At 32.7% G+C, this 21,406-nt stretch overlaps 1 protein-coding gene and 1 pseudogene across 1 annotated transcript in view; one reads left to right on the top strand and one right to left on the bottom strand.

Annotated features, from left to right (window-relative positions):
• LOC107619403 (isoprene synthase, chloroplastic) overlaps nt 1–21,406 on the top strand; it is a 97,392-nt gene that overhangs the window by 51,130 nt on the left and 24,856 nt on the right. The window lies entirely within an intron of this gene.
• Nucleotides 4,602–4,916, bottom strand: LOC148546838 (putative lipid-transfer protein DIR1 pseudogene; annotated as a pseudogene).

The following is a 21,406-nucleotide window of genomic DNA, read 5'->3' as shown; positions in this document are numbered from 1 at the left end:
TTAATTCATTCATAAAATTATAAAATAATAAGTATTTTAATAAAAACTTTTGTTTTCAAATATAAACTTTATAAAAAGTTCTAATAAATTATTATTTAATTTATATTCCTAATATTTAAATAAAGACTAACATATTAAAACTAGATTATATAAGTCTTTTAAACCTTTTTTTTATTTTATTTATTTTAAACTCATGAATAAAATAATTTAGTATTTAGAGTTTAGTGTTGTTTGGTTTTGGATTTAGTGTAGGATACTTTAGGATTTAGAGTTTAAAATTAGATTAGTTAGAGTTTAGAATTGGATGGTTTAAAATTTATGATTAAGAAATTAAGATTTGTAGTTTTTTGTTTAGAGTTGGATGGTTTAAAATTTTGATTTTAAGATTAGAGGGTTTAGAATTTTAGGATTTAATGATAAGGGGTTTAAGGTTGAAGATTGAGAGTTTGGTTTAAATTTTGAAAATTTAATTTTTATCATAATATTTATTTTACATGATAATATTAATTTAGTTATTAATTCATTTAATAAATATTAATGAGGTAATTCGTTAATGGAATTTTTCATAATTTATTTGGTTAATTGTTAATTTATTACATAAATTCAATTATGATATAGTTAGTTATGCTAATGTAATTTACTAATTTATGTGTAGATTAGTTGTTAATGTGAAGGAAAATATTTAATTAATCATTATTTAATTTGTTATTATCTAGTTTGCTAGTAAATAATATTGTAATAAAGATGCAGTGAGTAATTGAATTTTCAAAAATTATTATTTTTTGGGTTAGAATGATTATTTAAATTTTAATTTTAATTTTATGCATATTACTTAAATTTAAAGTAGTTAATGACTTAATGGCGCGTTGGAATAAATATGAATTTGATAATGGATGATACTCACCCTTAATCAACATTTTATTAGCGTTATTAAGGGTATTAATTAATTAATTAATTAATTAATTAGTATATTAAAGTCATTGATCTAGTACTCTCACTTTCATTATATGGTGCATATAGTTTCATCATACTATAATAATTAATCACAATTCTTCTTCATAATCTCGTATTAACATTATTAATTCTAAATTAAATATTGTCCAAATCAACTTATAACAAAAAGAACCATATTTAATTCTTATCACATATGTTGTTAGATTTATCGGATAATTTTTTTTACACAAATTATTATTATTATTATTATTATTATTATTATTATTATTATTATTATTATTATTATTATTATTATTGAAAGATGATTGAAAATATGAAATGTGAAAAAGTTATTTTGATCATAATGTATAATGCGTATGGTTTAATTTGTAGATGAGTTATTAGATCATTATAAAAAAATTTCAACCAATTTAGTATCATCTCTATAAATTAGTCATAATGAACAAAATTAATTAGTAAAAATATTTATTAATGTGTAAAAAATATTTATATTATTGAATATTAATACAATGAAAAAAATTATTGTATTATATAAATTTAAAACAAATAATAATAGTAATCTATTTAATTAATTGCCTAAAGTTAAACAATTTTTTTAAATATAAATGAGATTATTAATATTTAATATTTTTTATAATATATATCATTTATTTTCTTTTTATCGTTTTGTTTTATTTAGTTTTCTTTATACATATAATATTGTTTTCATCGAAAAAGCTTTTAATTACCATAATATTATAAGATGTCAATTTTGTAATTAAATATAAAAAAATTATTTGAATATTTATTTAATAAAAAAATATTATTTTATTTATATCTATATATAAAGAGAATTGTAGTTGTTTGATTTAAACTTTTATTTTTTTCATAAATTTTTTGTCTCTCTCACATAACTTTAGTGAAAATTTAGACAAAAAAAAAATAGTAAAAATTTTAAATGAGTTCATTCGAGTTATACTCTGTCACGATTTAAAATAAGTCATGATGGACACTTAGGGAAATAGTCTCTTGACAATCCTAACAAATTCGAATATGAGATAAATAAGATTACAAATAGTTTTTTAAAAATAAATTTACAAGTTTTAGAATGCATAATTGCATATTTTAACAAAGGATAAAATAAATAAATATGGGTAGATCTTGCCTGTGACATATAAAGCAGATAACGTTTAAGAACTCAACAAGGAATAGGTACCTATTGTAGATTATTAATCTTGAATAGAATGACTCACATAATCAAGTATTTATTCCTGAAAAATATTTTTAAAAAAAAAATAGAGTGAGTTTTGTAATTCAGTGGCTAGACAGTACATCTATAATTCACATGAAATCAATAAATATTATCATAAAATAATTTTATTTAGAACAAATTTAAATGAATAAGTGAATCAATAAGGGAGTTTTCATACAGAAACCAAATTAAAAGTCCACACTTAGGCGGCTCCACCTATATGAGTAGCCCTTTTCTTTTGTGTGTCCTAAAAGAATAACAGATCTAACGCGTGGCCTATATGTTAGGCTAGCAATACCCCTGCTAGCTAGGGTCTGAGTTACATACATCTAAACTTCATCAAATATATATATAGTCTCATGTAAAGTTTCTAAAATATGAGCTTCATAAAAATAATTATTCAACTATAATAAAATAATTATTCTAACCAAATCAAAGTTCTTCAACAATAATTTTATAGATATAATTAAAAACTCAGAATAAACATAAACAAGGTTAACGGTACGGTTATAAATGTATAGTTTACTCACAAATTAGTCCTAAAGGATCGAAGACCAACACCAGAATGCCATCAGTATAGAGATTAAAAGTTGGAATCCAAGTAATTTTGAAGGGTTGAAGGTGGTAGTTTCAACGTGGGAGAATAGTCCCAAATAAGGCACGAAGCAAAGTAGAACAAATACAACGACGCAAGACAAGCAGCAGCAACAATACACGACAATGACAATAGAGGTGCAGCAATCACCACCTTTCTCGGCAGCTGCAGCGATCAGATTAGAGGATGACAAGGCTAGGGCTTCTGGCGGCGGTTCCAACAACAGAGCGCCAACAACGACGTGCTCCGATGACACAACGGCACTTCCCTTCTTCACCATCGAGCTCAAACCCTCCCTCTTTATCTCTTATTGTCTCCTCTTCTCAGCTACGGTAGCTCAGCAATTTCTCCTTCACCGGCGCCATCTTTTTCTCTTTTTTCTTCCTTTCTTTCCTCTTCTTCAATTCCCATGTTCTTTTCTCATTCCTCCCTATCTTCTCGTTCCATTCTTTCTTTGGTTATGAGTGACGGCTAGTGAGGGATTGAAGGTTGAGACAGTGTGTTTGTGTGTGATTAGGGTTAAAAAAAAAGAAAAAAAGTGTGGCCCACAATTTTATTTATTTGCATATCTTTCTCTGTTTTATTTTATTTTATTTTTTCGAGTTATTACACACTCCTTAAAACTTTTTTAGCTAATGAGTTATAATTTTTTTTATATCATATAAAAATAATAAAAAATATAATTTGACGGATATTAGATACTTGACTAAGTGCTAGTATTAATAATATATGTATTACTCATGTAATGTTACAAAAATATTAAAATAAAAAATATTTTAAAATTAACATACTTTTAGATATATTAATTACATTTATTTATTAGAAACTTGACTAACTAATATATTCTAAAATTTAAATATCTAAATATATTGATAGTAATAATTTTTATTGTTTTGCTATATTATTATTTATTTTGTCGCTACTACTTCTAAAATTTTCTTGATTTGTTATAGGGTACAGATAACCTAATTCTCCAACCAAAATCGATTATATTAGTTTTAGACTCGACGGGTAATCAAATACAATTAGGTTTGACCTGATTAAATTCAACCTTAATTAGTTTAGGTGTTGATTTTGGAGTCGTAGAACTCGAAATAACTCGATTATCTAATATTAATTAAAAACAATAAATAAAATCTAATAATATATATACAATTTTATCTATTAACTCTGAAATCTTTTTAAATTATGATATTTATTTAAGTTTGAATCGATGTGCATTGTATTATTATTGTTGTTGTTATTGTTATTGTTGTTGTTGTTGAAAGATTTAAAAAAGTCAATTTTTTTAATTTTATTTTTATTGAATATTCAATCATCTAAATTGATCCAACTCAGATTTAATCAATGTCAATTAATTTAATTAGTTCGAGTTTAGTCACAAAAAAACTTAAATTTGAACTAATATGAACCGTTAATCAGTCTGATTATGATTTTTCTCCAAATAAAAACCAATTCGAACGTAAACGTCTTTATTAAAGTCAAATTAAAATTAGAATTAATTATGTTATGTGTACACCAAAATCAGCCAATAAAGTTAGTCACATTCGTATAAAATATATGTTAAAATATAAATACACGTTAAAAATAAATTAAATTATATATGTATTTATAAACAAATTTATTGGTAGTCGATTTTAATGACTGATTTATGTGTGTGAATAGTATTTTTGAATTGGAATTATGACTATAGAATAAAAGAAAAGAAAGAAAAAGGAGAAGAGAAAAGGGAGGGGGAGTTGAGGGTGAGAAAGGAGTTAGCGAAAGCTGTAATCTATTGTTATTACTGTAGTATTGATTATTGAGTAGTTTGTGTTTACATTAACATTGAGGAGGAAGAGAAAGGTTACACTTTGCAGGAAGCTGAAAGGCGAGGTTTAGATCGATCCCCAGAGTTGGCACCAAGGGACTATTCTTTAATCCGCAAAGGCATTTCAAGTCCGCCTTTGACACCACCGCGCAGCACTCTGGAGTCGGCGGCGCAGGATTTGGCGGCGTCACGGCCGGCTTGCACTTGAACAACTCTGCAAGTGACGTGTTGCAGAACGATTGCGCCATGCAACCATCAAGCATTGCAACCACACTTAATGCCATTATTGCTAGTGCCACCATTGACGATGATGTTTTTGAACCCATCTTTTTCAATTCTTCTTCTTCTTTCACTTTGAACTTTCAAGTCTGTATGTCAAACACTGCTTCCTGCTTTGCACTTATATAGCCGCATATTTCACTGCATCGCCCAAAACCGCCCTTGTTTTTTAGATTGCTTTCCACACATTTCATTATTGTGTATCTCTAAACTTGGTGAATATCTCTCATGGAAGGTATTTTTTATTTATTTTATTTGATTCATTTAAATGTAATAATTAATTATAATTAATTAATTACATTAATTATCTTATTCGATTGAAATAAATAAATCGATTTTTGTTTAAATTTATTTTAATTTTTTGCCTTACATATTTTGATTAATAATTTTAAAGATGTTATTACAATAAATTTTCGAGATAAAAGAACTGAACAAACAATACAATCAGTTTATTATATACTTAATTAAAATTCGAGCTAAGGAGAAAAACATGAGAAGATTTGCAAAAAGAAAAATGACAATTTGATAACTTTTTTTATGTAAAATTTCGGAGTCTATTCAAAGAGTTATGTTTAATGCATAAAAAATGCATTGATATTTTTCTTTATTCTTTGAACCATATTTTATTATTCCCAGCATCAAAGAGAGAACTAGCAATAAATAAAGATGCATTTTTGTGTAAGAAAATCCAAATGTTAAAGAAAGAATAAAGTTGTGGTAGCAGCTGGCAAATAGTTATGATACTGAAACGAGCCCATTTGCTACATAGGAAAATTTAATGACATCCTAAATCAAGAAAAAAAAAATAGGAAAAATACCAAAGCTAAAGATTCACATATGTTAGATATGATATCTTAATAGAATGCATTTTTTAATCTTGCACCATATGTATATTTATGTGTTTTGATGACTGACAATATGTAATTTTCATACGTAAGATAATTAGTATTTTAAAAAACAACGAACTTAATCTTTTGTTTGACTTTAACTTAATATCGTAATTGCATGACATATATTATATGATATGACATCAAATTTGATGAGTAACTTTGAAAGAAAAAACTTTTTATCAAAAATTCGATGTAAAAACCGTTTTACAACGGATTAAAAAATATATTTTTATTTTCTTGCATCAAATTCAAACAAATTTATCAAGAAATCAATTATGGATGCAACAAATATTAATAACAAGGAGAAGTCCAACAAATAAAATTTAGGTGCAGGACTTTAGTTTTTCACTTGTCAAAAGTAAATTAAGTTTATCTTTTAAATTAAAATCAAATTTTAATCAAAGTAAAATAATTTTAACTCTGATTTTAAAAATATATAATTGAAGATGAGTATGAGTCGTGTTATGATTATTTTAATTTGTTTATAATAGATGATGGGAGTAGGACCCAATCCAATCATGCATAAGGTGCTAAGATTTGAAATTTAAATTTGCTGAAATCTAAGTTTAGAGAGAATCAATTCCTATGTTAAAATGGAGGATCGATCCTCATGTGCTGTAGTGATATATTTTACGCAAATTTAAACTAGATGATTGATCTCTAGTTTTGAGGATCAATCCTATACATTTTTGTAGACACAACATCCTGCCAAGAACGTATGCTTTTTGTTCTGGCCCAATCCAATAAAGACTGGAAGTCCATTATATTCGACGGGCTGACGACTCGACGGGTCACCGACCCGAATCAGATAGGGCGACCCATATGTAATATTACCTTTTGGGAGCAACCTGGACAGTTATCAGAAGCTTCCAGCCGTTTGGGCCTGAGCAAAAGGGGCCCACCCGAAGTACAAGGTATATAAGGAGAGGGATCTATCCCTCCTCGAGGTACGTCACCTTCTTATCCTAATTAGCCGCATTTTCGTACGGACGCTTACTTTAGCATCGGAGTGTCTTTGCAGGTAGTCTCACCCACTGTCCAACCGACAATCCGTGGACCTCTCCTGCCCATGGCGTTCGCATTCAGGTCCTGTCCCTCATCAACTGTTTCTCGTAACCGACCACCTCGATCCACGATCAGACTTAATGAGCAAACGAACATTGGCGCCGTCTGTGGGGCCTGACGCGAGCGGAACACGAAGCTTATCCCTCGTCTGGAAGAGGTATGAGGGAGGGAAGGTGCTACCGGACATCCAGGGGACCGCCTTAGGAGCAGAGTAATTTCGGGAACTTCTAGGGAACGTATAGAAACCCCCACTCGCCACTCCCATGCTCGATCTCTGGAGAAGCGCCTGTTTGGTGGTACCGGTAGTGATAGCTCTCGAATCATGCAAGGGCCAAGGCACATGGTCCAGAACATGGTGAGAAAACTGACGGTGAAAAATTGCTACTATCCCAAGCACATAGTCAGAACTCTTGCTCACGCTCAGAAGCTCATCCAAGCCATTCACGCACTCGATTCCTGTCAAGGAGATCGGAAGAACGCCAACAAAGTACCAAGAGGGAGGATGAGCGCGATCGAACTGATGCTTACTCCCTCACCTACATCCACACAGATCGGGAGCCCATTGCAAATGAAAGGTAGATTAGAAGAAGGGACACCAAAATCCTGTCATAATAGGAGCCACTCCTTTTCATCCTTCCATCCTCAAGGTCCAGTTGTCGAAGATCTTCGACAAGTCAACGAACATGAGGTACAATGAAACCAAGGATTTACAAGAACACTTGACGGCGGTTTTTTTGTATTCTTTGATTAATCATAAATTAACGAATGCTCTTTCTGCTGACTTATAGTATTGATTTTTCATTTTTTTTAAATGTGCTGATTATTTGTTTGTTAAAAAGGAAAAGGTAAGTCTCTTGAAAGTGTCCTAATATCACTTTTTCTTAATTAATGTACAGGTTTTGTTATATAGACATATTTACTGAGATATGAACTAATCTCACCGTCCAAAATTTGGTTATTTGTAATTAATTTCAAAATAACGAAAATATCCCCATTAATTTTTGAAATTTTGGTTATTGACTTATTGTCGCTATAAAATTCGCTTACTATAACATCATCTAGGTGTAAAATTTTAAAAATTAAATTTTATATATGACAACATCTTATTTGGTTCTCATCAACAATCCATAGGCATGTGCTATCGTATTTATATCTTTGGTAATGTGTGCTATCGTTTTTATATTACCGGTGAATATGAATGTTAAATAAACATTATTTTAAGGATTATGCTAGGTAACTAATTATTTTTTTGAATAACATGAACAATCATTAATAAAATAAAAATGCACTATACTTCTAAATTATCCATCTAAATCTTAATATTAGAATAACCATCTGCACACCTAATAAAATAAATATTCGATATCTCTATTATTCACATTATTCACCAATGTTGTTTGTAACCTATACTTTTCTTATTTTAAAGTCTAAGGGTAAAATAGGTAGGATGAGAGAGCGAGAGAACGAGAAGGGGGGAAACACTGAGCGGGGTAGGTTTAGGGTTTGGCAACCACATTCAAAGGATCCTAGGGTTTGGAATCGAGAGGAATACCATCGCTTGGAAAATGAATCTTTCTCTGTGTTTGTGGATAATCTCCCAGAAGATATTTCGAAGAAGGAACTATATCACTTGTTCAATTGGACGGGAAGGATTAACGATATCTATCTTTCTCGAAAGCATAAACATGGCAGGGTTTATCTGTTTGCGTTTGTGCGGTACACGACAAAAGGGGGTGCTTTGAAGGCTATCGCGGAGATGGATCGCTTGAGCTTACGAGGAAAGATTGTATCCGTAATGGAAGCTAAATTTCGAAGGCAAACGCAAGAGAGGAAACGAGTGAAACATGGAAAGCCGATTGTCCAGCATGAAAGAGAGCATACGGACCTTCAAGGTGGGACACTAGTGTATATTGTTCACGGTGAAGGGGGGTACAGCGGAGTATACAAGGCTCGGACAAACATGGGAGCACGAGGAGAATTGAAGTGCCAGTAGTGGAACAGAATTTGGATTGGTTGGCGAGGAGCTTGATAGGAAGCGCTTTGAAACCCATAGACCTCCAATTGTTGAAAAGAGCAGTTTGCAAGAATTTGCCTCATATTGTGGAAGTTAGCGAGATAGGTGCGCTAAAAGTTTTATTGACGTTTGATACGGCGCAGCATGCAGATGAGACTTTTACGTTCAAATTGTGGATAGCCTGTTGCAATTTGTTCATAGGGTCTGGAAGTGGGATGAGTCTTTATGCTGTGGGACTCGAAAAGTTTGGTTGGAGTGCTGTGGAGTGCCTCTACATGCCTGATCTCCAGAAATGTTTAAAACTTTAGGTGGACAATGGGGCGAGGTGATTAGCTGCGACGCAACGACAAAGCAGGCTCTTCCTTTACGGCTGGGCGAGTCCAAGTTGAGACGTCTGTTTTTGACGTCATTAGAGATTGGGTTTACGTCACTGTTGGTAATCGGGAGTTTCATGTCTTTGTGAAAGAGGTCGATATAGAGACAAGTGGTGAAAGACTTGAGGGGGGAGGATGAGAAGACTATTTTATGATCAGAAATTCTGGTTCTTGTAGCAGTGGCATGTCGAAAGAAGCGATGCTGTGGAATCCGGCGACAGACCTGATGGAATTAGGTTCAAGGATCACCGATGAAGTGAAGGACAGAACGGTCATTCAGGATGACTTTTTGAATGATTTAAATTCCGATTCTTCTTTTTTGAAATTGGGGAATATCAGGGTTGATTCTGTTAGTGATTCAGAGGTTAATGGAAGGGCGGGTTATATGAAATTTGGATTAAATGAGGAAGTGGGGTCAGAAAGAACTGTTACACAGGAATTTGACATGGATCGAGGTGGGGGGCTAAATAAGGGTGTAAGGTCCTGTGGCATTAATCTGTTGGGCTCACATTTTCATAGCCCAATTAAGTGCTGTTTCGTTGAGGGTGATGTAGTGGGCTTGTATTCGCAGGGCCCGTGTTTCAAAGAGAAGGAGATTGGGCCACGAGGTGATGGGGATAGGCTGTTGGAGCGGAAGGGTTTGGCAGCTGCTGAACCGGGCTGGGAAAGGATCAAACGGGTTACTGGGTCACTGATTGAGAATGCCGCACGCAAAACGGACACGGTGAGCGCTGGGGTTTCAAGGGCTGCTCATGACCTGGGTGAGGAAGCCATGCGGGACGTCGGCATGACTGTACAAGGTAGGGGTGGTTGCCTTAACCTTCTAGGCTTCGGTGAAGGGGCTACGGTGAGAGAAGATCCCCTAGAACAGGAACCTTGTGGAGAAGATAGTAGAGAACCGAGGCCTGGTCTGGGAAGGGAAGGCAGGGTGAGCGGGGTTAGCAAAGAGGGTGATCGGGGACTGTCTCGGTTGATAGGGGAGCTCGGCCTTGGTGAGGCAGGGAGGACACAGGGCTTGGTGGGTATGGAGGGCTCTGGAAATGGTCGTGTTGGGTGCGATAACTGCTCAAAGGACATGGCACAGGTAGATGGGAAGGATAGTGTTTCGGAACCAGCCAAAATGGTAGATACAGGGGTACATCGAAGAGCCAATAATGGGAGCGGGGGGAGGGAAGATGCATAGACGGTATCGGAGACAGACATTGAGATTGGGACAGATGGAGACAGACCAACAAAAGAAGAACAGATGAAGGAAAATGAGGCCACTTGGACTTTGGCAGTGGAATCGGGTGCGGTTCTACATGATGAAGAAGAGGATATTATGGCGATTTTGCAAGCTCAGAATGAAAAATTAGCAGTGAGGAAGAAGATGGCGAAACATACAAAATAGTACGAAGGAGTCGGCCTAAAAATCACAGTAAGGTGAGTAAAAATTTGTTTAAATAATTTTGAGCTGTTGGAATATTCGGGGGTTGAGGGGGGATGGTAAATTGAGTATGGTGAAATCTTTGAAGAGAAATTACAAACTTAATATGTTAGGCTTGATTGAAACAAAAAGGGAGGCAATCTCTAAATTTGATGTTGCTCGAATTTGGGGGTATAGTACTGCGGGGTGCGAGTATGTGGAGTCTAGAGGGGCTTCGGGGGGCTTGCTTTTAATGTGGGACGATGCGATATTTAAATCTAGCAATTGTTATAAAGGAGAGAGATGGCTGTGTGTTGAAGGCATGTTGACGAAAAGTAATTTTAATTGTGCGTTTTGTTTGCTGTACGGGGCATTTGGGAGGGAGGAAAAGCGGGTGGTTTGGGAGGAGCTGAGCTATATTGTGGGTTTGTGTCAGGTCCCTGTCTGCTTGTTTGGGGACTTTAATGAGATATTGTAGATTGAAGAACGCAAAGGGGTGAGTAATCTACTGGCGTCATCGGAAGAGTTTAGAGATTGGGTACATGATATGCAATTGGTGGACTTACCTCTTAATGATAGAAAATTCACGTGGTTCAGAAGTCGTTCTTGCAGTAGAATTGATAGAGTCCTAGTCAATATTGAGTGGTTTGAGAAATTTCCTGACATCCGAATTAAAGGTGGACCAAGAGGGTTGTCAGATCACTGCCCGTTAATTGTGGAAGTTTCAAGAGTTAGTAGGGGCCCCCGCCCATTTAGAAGCCTGGATTCCTGGTTTACGCATGAGGGTTTCCTGAGGATGGTTAGAGATGAATGAAGAAACTTGGGGGATGCTCAGTTTACTTGTAAGCTGAAGGCCTTGACGGTATCTTTGCAAAAATGGCACAAGGACAACTTTGGAGACATGGATAGGAGATTACTGTTGCTGGAGGAGGAGATTAAGAGGGTGGATAGCCAGGTAAGTGACGACACTTATGATGGAACGACGGAAGCTAGAAGGAAGGCGTTGGTGAGCTTTTGTGAGAAGTGGTATGTTCGGAAAGAGGTTCACTGGAAGCAGATGTCTAGGTCGCAGCATGCTAGAAACATAGATAGGAATAGTCGATACTTCCATAACATTGCCTCGGCAAGAAGCAGGAATAACAGGATTGACGCTTTAAGGATTCATGGGCGAATTGTACGAAATCAGGCTAGGATAAAGGTTGCAATTATAAGATTTTATAAGGACTTGTATAGGCAAGAATATGCGCCGAAAATTGGGTTTCGGGAGGGTTTGGTGAGACAGATTAATGGAGCTGAGGCGGAGGCCTTGGAAGTCATGCCGTCGGTGGAGGAGATTAGGAATGCAGTTTCGGATTGTGAATCTTCTAAAGCACCAGGGAGTGATGGGTACAATATGAACTTTATCAAACAATGTTGGGAAGAGATTGGTCAGGAGTTCACTGCAGCGGTGTTGGGGTTCTTCCAAAGTGCGAAACTACCAACTGATGCGAATGTCACGTGGGTGACGCTAGCTCCGAAATTTGTGGGTGCTAATGAGATCAAGGACTTCTGGCCGATTAGTATGGTCGGGTGTGTCTATAAGGTGATTTCTAAGGTTATGGTGAGGAGGTTGAGAACAGTTATGCCTGAATTGGTAGGAGAGACGCAAACTGCTTTTGTGAAGGGTAGAAAGATTCATGATGGCGCCCTTATTGCCTGTGAGACGGTGCAATGGCTCAAGACGCATAGAAAGAAGGTGGCAATAATCATAAAGCTAGATTTTCAGAAAGCATATGATAGAGTTAGATGGAGCTTTGTGGATATTGTATTACAGAAGATGGGATTCGGGCAAATATGGAGGAGTTGGGTGAAGGAGTGTGTAAGTACGGCAACTATGTCGGTCCTAGTGAATGGATCATCATCCAAGCCATTTAAGATGGAGAGGGGCCTAAGGCAAGGAGATCCTCTGTCTCCTCTTCTGTTTGTTCTTGTGGTGGATGTGTTGCATAGGATGTTGGAAGAAGCTGTAAGGAATGAGCGTATTACTCCGCTACGGGTTGGGAGAGAACATATTGAACTGTCACATCTTCAATTTGCGGATGACACTATCCTATTTTGCCCTCCGGAGACAGAGACAATTGTGAATTATAAGAGGTTGCTGCGGTGTTTTGAGCTGATGTCGGGTTTGAGCATTAACTTTGATAAGTCGAATCTCATCTTAGTTAATTGTGAGCAGGAGCGGGTGGAGCATGTGTGTGGCCTTCTAGAATGCAAGCAAGTTGTTTTACCTGTGAGGTATCTCGGAATTTCTCTAGGAACGAACCCGCGTTTGGTGAAGACTTCGAAACCTGTCATAAATAAGGTGGAAGCGAAGCTCAGCTTATGGAAAGCGAAGGTTCTAAATAAAGCAGGCAAGCTAGTTCTTATTAAATCAGTGTTGAATAGCCTGCCGATTTACTACCTTAGCTTGTACAAGATGCCGAAGGCGGTCGCTGACAAGTTGATTGCCTTGCAGAGGAGATTCCTATGGTGTAAGAAGGATGGTAACAACGGTATACCTTTAGTGAAGTGGGAAATGGTTCAGGCTCCTAAGAAGGCTGGAGGGTTGGGGGTGGGGATGCAGTGCTCAAGAACACAGCGCTACTGTTTAAGTGGTGGTGGCGGTTCTCTAAGGAAGATTGTCCGTTATGGAAGAAGATTGTATGCTCCTGTAATAATTTGAATTCTCAGGTTATGCTTTCTAGTCAGACTCTACCAGTAAAGGGTGGCCCTTGGAAAGACATATGTCAGTTGAATATAAAGGAACATCGGGTAAAAAAAAATGATGAGTGGGCTGACAATGGAAGTTGGAAATGGGCATAGAACACGTTTCTGGGAAGATAACTGGGTCTATGGTGGTCCTCTGAAAGCGAGTTTTCCAAGACTCTTCTCTGTTTCAAACCAACAAGAATCTGTGATAGGGGATTGTGGGTTCTGGGATGGGTTAAAGTGGATTTGGAATTTTCATTGGAGGAGCGAGTTATTTCAATAGGAGTTGGAACTAGTGCACCAACTTCATGAGAGGTTAAGACCAGTGAAACTATCAGCTAACAGAGAGGATAATCTTGTTTGGAAATTTGATAATAAAGGTATTTTTTCTACTAACTCTTTTTTGCAGGTGTTGCAATCTGAGAATCTTTCGGAGGAGATTACGAGTTATAGCTTCACAAGTGCGATTTGGAAAGGGTTGGCTCCGACTAGAGTCGAGCTGTTTGGTTAGTTTGTGTTAGTGGGAAGAGTGAATACTAAAGAAAGGTCGAGTAGATTAGGCATACTTCAACAGCATGATAATATCTGTGTCTTGTGTAAAAAGGAAATCGAGTGTGTTCATCATTTGTTTGTGTTCTGACTTCTGTGAGTTTACATGGCAGGTGTGGTGCGTCTGGTTGAGATGTTTTCACAAAGATTCGGCTGTCCTAGGAAGCATTAAAGGCTTGTTTGAGAGTTGGAATGAAACGCCAAATAGAAAAGAAGAGCATAAGAGGTGGCTGGCTGGTTTTTTTGCGGTTGTTTGGAATGTCTAGTTAGAACGCAATAACAGGATCTTCAACAATCAAGAGGTTAATGTTGGTGTCATACAAAACAGAACGTTTTTGAACTATAAGGAGTGGACTGGTATTGATCCTACTGGTTGTTGATGACAATGCCAGAAATGACATAGGATTGTTACCTTTTGTTTTTAGATTTTTTTCTGTTTATGTCTGTTTTATGCTCCACTCTCATGTGTTGAGCTTTCTTTGTTTAGAAAAAAAAGTCTAGGTGTTTACGGATACGGAGAAGAACGAATCTATATATACTTATGTGGGGTAATTATTCTTGTTGAGTTTTTCAAAAACCAATGACAAGTATATATGTATATGTAGATAATTGTTCCTTTGCCCCAATACTTAAAAAAAAATATTGTGTAAAAAATATTCATATTATTAGATATTAATACAATGATAAAAATTATTATATTATATAAATTTAAAACAAATGATAATAATAATCTATTTAATTAATTTCCTAAAGTCAAACAACTTTTTAAATAAAAATGCATGAGATCATTAGGATTTAATATTTTTTTATAATATATATCATTTATTTATTTTTCATTGTTTTGTTTAATTTAGTTTTTTTTATACATATAATATTGTTTTTTATCAAAAAAGCTTTTACCATAATATTATAAAATGTCAATTTTGTAATTAAATATAAAAAATTTATTTAAATATTTACTTAATCGTAAAAATATTAATTTATCTATATCTACCTATAAAGAGGATTGTGGTTGTTTGATTTAAAATTTTATTTTTTATAAGTTTTTTGTCCCTCGCACATAAATTTAGTGAAAATTTAAACCTAAAAAATAGTGAAAATTCTAAATAAGTTCATTCAAGTTATACTCCTTATAGATTTTTAGCTATTGAGTTATAATTCTTTTTTATGTCATATAAAAAATAATAAAAAATATAATTTGACGGATATTAGATACCTAACTAAGTTCTAGTATCAATAATATATGTATTACTCATGCAATATTGTTAAAATATTAAAATAAAAAATATTTTTAAATTAATATACTTTTAGATAGATTAATTACATTTATTTATTAAAAATTTGACTAACTAATATATTCCAAAATTTAAATATCTAAATATATTGATAGTAATAATTTTTTATTATTTTGCTATATTATTATTTATTTTGTCCCCATTTCTAAAATTTTCTAAATTTGTCACTAGGTATGGATAACTCAATTATCCAATCAAAGTCGATTATATTAGTTTTAGACCCAACAGATAATCGGATACAATCAAGTCTGACCCGATTAAACTCGACCTTAATTAATTTAGGTACTAATTTTGGGGGTTGCAAAACTTGAAATAACTCGATTAGTCTAATATTAATAAAAAATAATAAATAAAATCTAATTATATATATAATTTTATCTACTAACTCTAAAATTTTTTAAATTATGATATTTATTTAAGTTTGAATTGATGATGCATTATATTATTATTATTATTATTATTATTATTATTATTATTATTATTATTATTATAGCTTTTAGAGGAATTTTTAAAAAGTGTTCAATTTTTTTAATCATTCGAATTGATCCAACTCAGATTTAACTGATGTGAATTAATTCAATTAGTTCGAGTTTAATTACAAAAATTTTAAATTTGAACTAACATGAATCGTTAATCGAACAAACATGAACTGTGTGATTCCAAACAAAAATCAAATTAAAATTAGAATCGACTATATTATATGTACACTAAAATTAATCACTAAAATATAAAATATATATTAGAATATAAATATACATTAAAAATAAATTAAACTATATATGTATTTATACACGAATTTATTTATGATTGATTTCAGCCTGATTTGATTTGTGTGTGTGAATAACATTTTTGAATTGAAATTATGACAATATATAGGATAAAAGAAAAGAAAAAAAAAAGGGAGAAGCGAAGAAGGGAGAGGGGAGTTGAGGGTGAGAAGCGAGTAAACAAAAGCAGTAATCCATTGTCATTACTGTAATATTGATTATTGAGTAGTTGTGTTTACATTAACAATGAGATGGGAGATAAAGGTTACACTTTGCAGGGAGCTGAAAGGCGAGGTTTAGATCGATTTCTAGAGTTGACACCAAGGGGTTATTCTTTAATCTGCAAAGGCATTTCAGGTCCGCCTTTGACACCACCGCGCAGCACTCTTGCGTCGGCGGCAGAGGATTTGGCGGCGTCACGGCCGGCTTGCACTTGAACAACTCTGCAAGTGACGTGTTGCAAAACGATTGCGCCATGCAACCATCAAGCATTGCAACCACACTTAATGCCATTATTGCTAGTGCCACCATTGACGATGATGATTTTGAACCCATCTTTTTCAATTCTTCTTCTTCTTTCACTTTGAACTTTCAAGTCTGTATGTGAAACACTGCTTCGTGCTTTGCACTTATATAGCCGCATATTTCACTGCATCGCCCAAAACCGCCCTTGTTTTTTAGATTGCTTTCCACACATTTTATTATTGTGTATCTCTAAACTTGGTGAATATCTCTTATGGAAGAGGTATTTTTAGTTATTTTATTTGATTTATTTAAATGTATTAATTAATTATTTAATTTAATTGAGATGATTATTTAATATTTATTTTACTATATTAATTATAATTAATTAATTACATTAATTATCTTAGTCGATTGAAATAAATAAATTAATTTTGTTTTAATTTTTTGCCTTACGTATTTTGACAAATAATTTTAAAGGTGTTATATAATTAATTATTTATTTGATTTAATTGAGATAAATATTAAATTATTAATATTTTGTTTGATCACATTAGCTATAACTATGTTCCAATCCAATCATGCATAAGGTACTAAGACTCGAAATTCAAATTTGCTAAAATCTAAGTCTAGAGAGGATCAATTTCTATGTTAAAATGGAGGATCAATCCTCATATGTTGTAGTGCTGTATTTTACACAAATTTAAACTAGATGATTGATCTTTAATTTTGAGGATCGATCCTAACATCCTTGTAGACACAAGATCCTACCAAGAATGTATGTTTTTTGTTTTGGCCCTGCCCAATAACGACTGGAGGTCCATTAGATGGGCTGACGACCCGATGAACTGTCAGAAGCTTCTAGACGCTTGGGCTTGAGCAAAAGGAGCCCACCCGAAGTATAAGGTATATAAGGGGAGCTCGGGACCTACTCCTCCTCGAGGTACGTCGCTTCCTTACCCTAATTAGCCGCCTTTTCGTACAAACGCTTACTTTAGCATCAGAGTGTTTTTACAGGCAGAGCTGGATGTATTCACAAGACAGTGGGATAACTGTCCCTAGTGAAATTTCAAAAAGTAGTGAGTAGTTCTTAGTGAAATATCACAGTTGCCCCCACTACATAATTAATTTTGCTCCCACCTCAACTTCCTAGCTCTTCTTCTTCTCCCCTTTTCCAATTTTCTTCCTCTACTCCAGCCTCTTCCCTCTAGGCTCTAGAGTTACTGTCGCCACTCCACATCTCCGCCAGTATGGCAGTGTCATTGGCTCACTTCCGCTGACATCACTACCCTATTCAGCATTTAATTTCTCATGCGTGGCTCCGTCGGTTTCTCCTTGTATCGCCACTATTCTCCTGCGTGGCTTCGTCGGTTTCTCCTTACATCGTCGTTGCGCCACATCTGATGGTTCTACCTTCTTTTGCGTAACTGCGTTCCTCTTCTATGTCACTGGTTGTGATTTGTGTGGTTTTACTGCTGCTTTTCTCTTCTGCGTTCCCTCAATCGATAGTTTGGTGTCTGGTTCTTTCTTCTTCTTCTTCAGCAAATAGCAATCCTCTTCTGGTTCTTCCTTTTTATTCTAGGATCCTCTTCTTAGTTCAGTGTTCAGTCTTCAGCCGTTAAAGAAACCTTCATCCTGTTGCCTGCTGCCGCTGGCCGCCGCACCGGTACTGGGTTCTGCCTCCTGGAGTTTAGCACTTCAGTCTTGGACTCTTGGTACATTCATGATTCATCGAAACCGATATCTACTTGCTTAGTTGCCTCGTTGCTTAGTTAGTTAGTTGCTTCATTGTTTATTTGCTTCATTGTTTGATAATTGATATAGTTGGTTTGGTAATTGTGATTAATTTGTTCTGAAGATGTAATTGCTAATTTAGTTTTATTAATTTGTTTGTTAATTATTTTTGTGTATTGAGTTATTTTGAATTAAGAATTTGAGGTATTATTAGTTGCTGCCGTTAGAAATTAATTTAAATGGCACATGCCTGTTAATTTTGTATTTATAATTTGATATTGAACTTTTCAATTTGTGTAGAATTGTAAATTAATTTTATTAATTAATTAATTTAGGTTTATAATTTTATCCTATTAGTAACGGAAAAATATTTCAAAAGAACTTCATCATTAGAGATTGAATCCTATTAATAATCACATAATTTTATCCTATTAGTAATCATATTTTATAATATTATAGTATAATTATAAGAATTATTATTATACTATATATATTTTGCCCCACTAATAAAATTTTCTAAATCCATCGCTGCTTGTAGGTAATCCCATCTATCATCCAACCGACAAATCGTGAACCTGTCCTACCCGTGGCGTTTTCATTCAGGTCCTGTCTCTCATCAACTGTTTCACGTAACCGACCACCTCGTTCCACGACCGGACTTGACGAGCAAACAAACACTTTTTAGTTATTTATTCTTTTCACTCACTCCTAATGTTTATGGGTGCATGAATGCTTATAAATAAAGGTATAGGTCCTTTGTTTTAATACACAACTTTCTTTTATGCTTAATCTTTCATTGTGATCAAAATTTATAAGTTTCAAAGTATTTTTGATAAATATTTGATTGGTAGTTTGAAATTACTCAGTACTTTATTTGTAATTATATGATCTAATTTTGAGAGAGATTATTATTTCTAAAGTTCATCACTATCACATATTGTAAAAGAAGAATTCTGTAGCTCTTCTTGTGTGTCGAAGAGATTTAGAGGTTGTTTTTTGTTAAAATTACATTTGGAAAAAAGATTGAGATTGAGAGGCAGAGACTGAAAGATAAAGACTAAATTAAATTTTGGTATTGTGTTTAGTATATAATATACTAAAGTGAGTTATGTCGTAGTATCATGTGTGGTTTAAGATAAATTAGAGTGAGATTCGCACAATGTGCAAAAAAGTCAATTAATTAAACTATATAATATATTCTAATAAGTGTTATATTATTTAGAGATTAATTATATAATATATAAATTAATGTAAAATTTGAATTGTTTATTATTAAAAATATTTTGCAGAATTTTTATTTGATAATTTGTATATAATTCCATATAATTATTCAATATGTTAACTAATATTAAATTTGAATTGTTTTATATTAAAAATATTTTACAGAATATTTATTTGATAATTTGTATATTAATTTTATATAATTATTCAACTAAAATATAATATAACTTAAAATATAATTTATTATTTTAAAAATTTAAATTAATTTATTTTTTAAAAAGATATAAACTTTTTATATTAGAGTTGTACAAAATTATATTTTTATTTGTTATTTTTATTTTTACATTTGTTTTAGCTGTCATACTTTATCTTTTCATATGATATTCTTTGGGTTGTAAATTATTAAAAAAATAAAAAATAAATGAGAATGAGAAATACCAAAAATATAAATTAGTTTTATAATTATGATATATTTGAATATACTAAGTAAGAAAATATGTTAAATTTAAACTTATTTGGGTTTAGAAAAATGAATGAGAATGAAAAATATTAAAATATATAAATATAAAATTATAAATTAATTTTATAATTATGATATATTTGAATGTTTAGTAAGACAATAATGTGGCAAATTTAAACTTTTTGAAGGAGTTTTAGCTATTTGGCATGAGAGATTAAGAAATAAAGAGTAGTAGTGTCTTATATAGCATGCATAAGTAGACCAAATAATGTAGTAATAAGAGTATTAAAATGTATAAGTTGTAGAATTTTAATATTTGTAACTAAAATTTTTTAGAATTATTATTATGACATTTTTAACGTATATTTATTGTATTTAATTAATATTTTATGTTTTAATTGAATAATAATGATAAGAATTTTTTTTCTTTTAAATTTTTTAAAATCTTTTTCTAAAAGATGATTGGTTGATTTTCAAGTTTTGCCAAGTAAAATTATTGTTGACATGACGTCATTATAAGTAAAAATATGTCTTAAATATAAGATGTTTGCTTCGATGTGATGATAAATTCATACGTACTAGTACGATAAAAATGTGAATAAATTAAATTAAAACAACGACATGTGAATTATATTTTCCACGTTAAATTAGTATTTAAATTTTTCTTTTTTAATATATATCATATCATTATTTTTACTAAAACACTTTTATATTTTAATGAAAATAAAAATATTTTATTATTTAATTTTATAAAAAGACTTAAATATCATTTTTTTTATATTAGACAAAAACTATCCTTTTAAATTATTCAAAATTTAAAATTCAATTAACTTTAATTCTATAATTTTAAATTTTAAATCATTTAAAAAAACAAAAAAAAAAACAGATCTAAGAATTAAAAAAAAAATTATTCATCTTCTCTAGAATTTCAATATTTTTCGTCTAATCTCCTCTCTTATCTTCTCTTCTCTTTTCTCCGTCGATTCTTACCGCAACCGAAGCTATCTAGCATTGTTGTTTTTAGGGGCGTACGCGGATCGGATCGGATCGAATATGACCGAAAATTCGATCCGATTCACACAATTTTCATCGGATTGGATCGGATATATGATATATGCGTTTTTTAGTGTCGGATCGGATATCAGATATATTCGCATAATTGAACCTTCTCTTTTTAATCATATTTTTATGTAAAAAATTCAATAAAAATATTTCTTTCACACTTTTAAACTTATTTATTCCTAAAATATTTTAAATCAAACTCTTTTTAAATAACAAAAATAAAATAATACAATATATGAATAATAATTACTAACTAAAATATATAAACAAATAAATATAATACTAAACATATATATTTATTTTTTTTAATTATTATTGTGCGGATCTACGGATCCGCGGATCGGATACACGGATGTAGAGCAGATATCCGCAAAGGGTGCGGATTGAATCCGATCCGATCCGATCAATTTGCGGATCGGATCGTATCCGCAATTTTCAGATCGGATGCGGATATTTACCGCGGATATGCGAATACGATCCGATTCATGAACACCCCTAGTTGTTTTTATTTT

This window comes from Arachis ipaensis, chromosome B9, assembly GCF_059453495.1.
Source record: "Arachis ipaensis isolate K30076 ecotype BB chromosome B9, ASM5945349v1, whole genome shotgun sequence".
Classification (NCBI taxonomy): Eukaryota; Viridiplantae; Streptophyta; class Magnoliopsida; order Fabales; family Fabaceae; genus Arachis; species Arachis ipaensis.
Note: the sequence above shows the minus strand (reverse complement) of the source record. Positions and strands in the feature narration are given on the sequence as shown.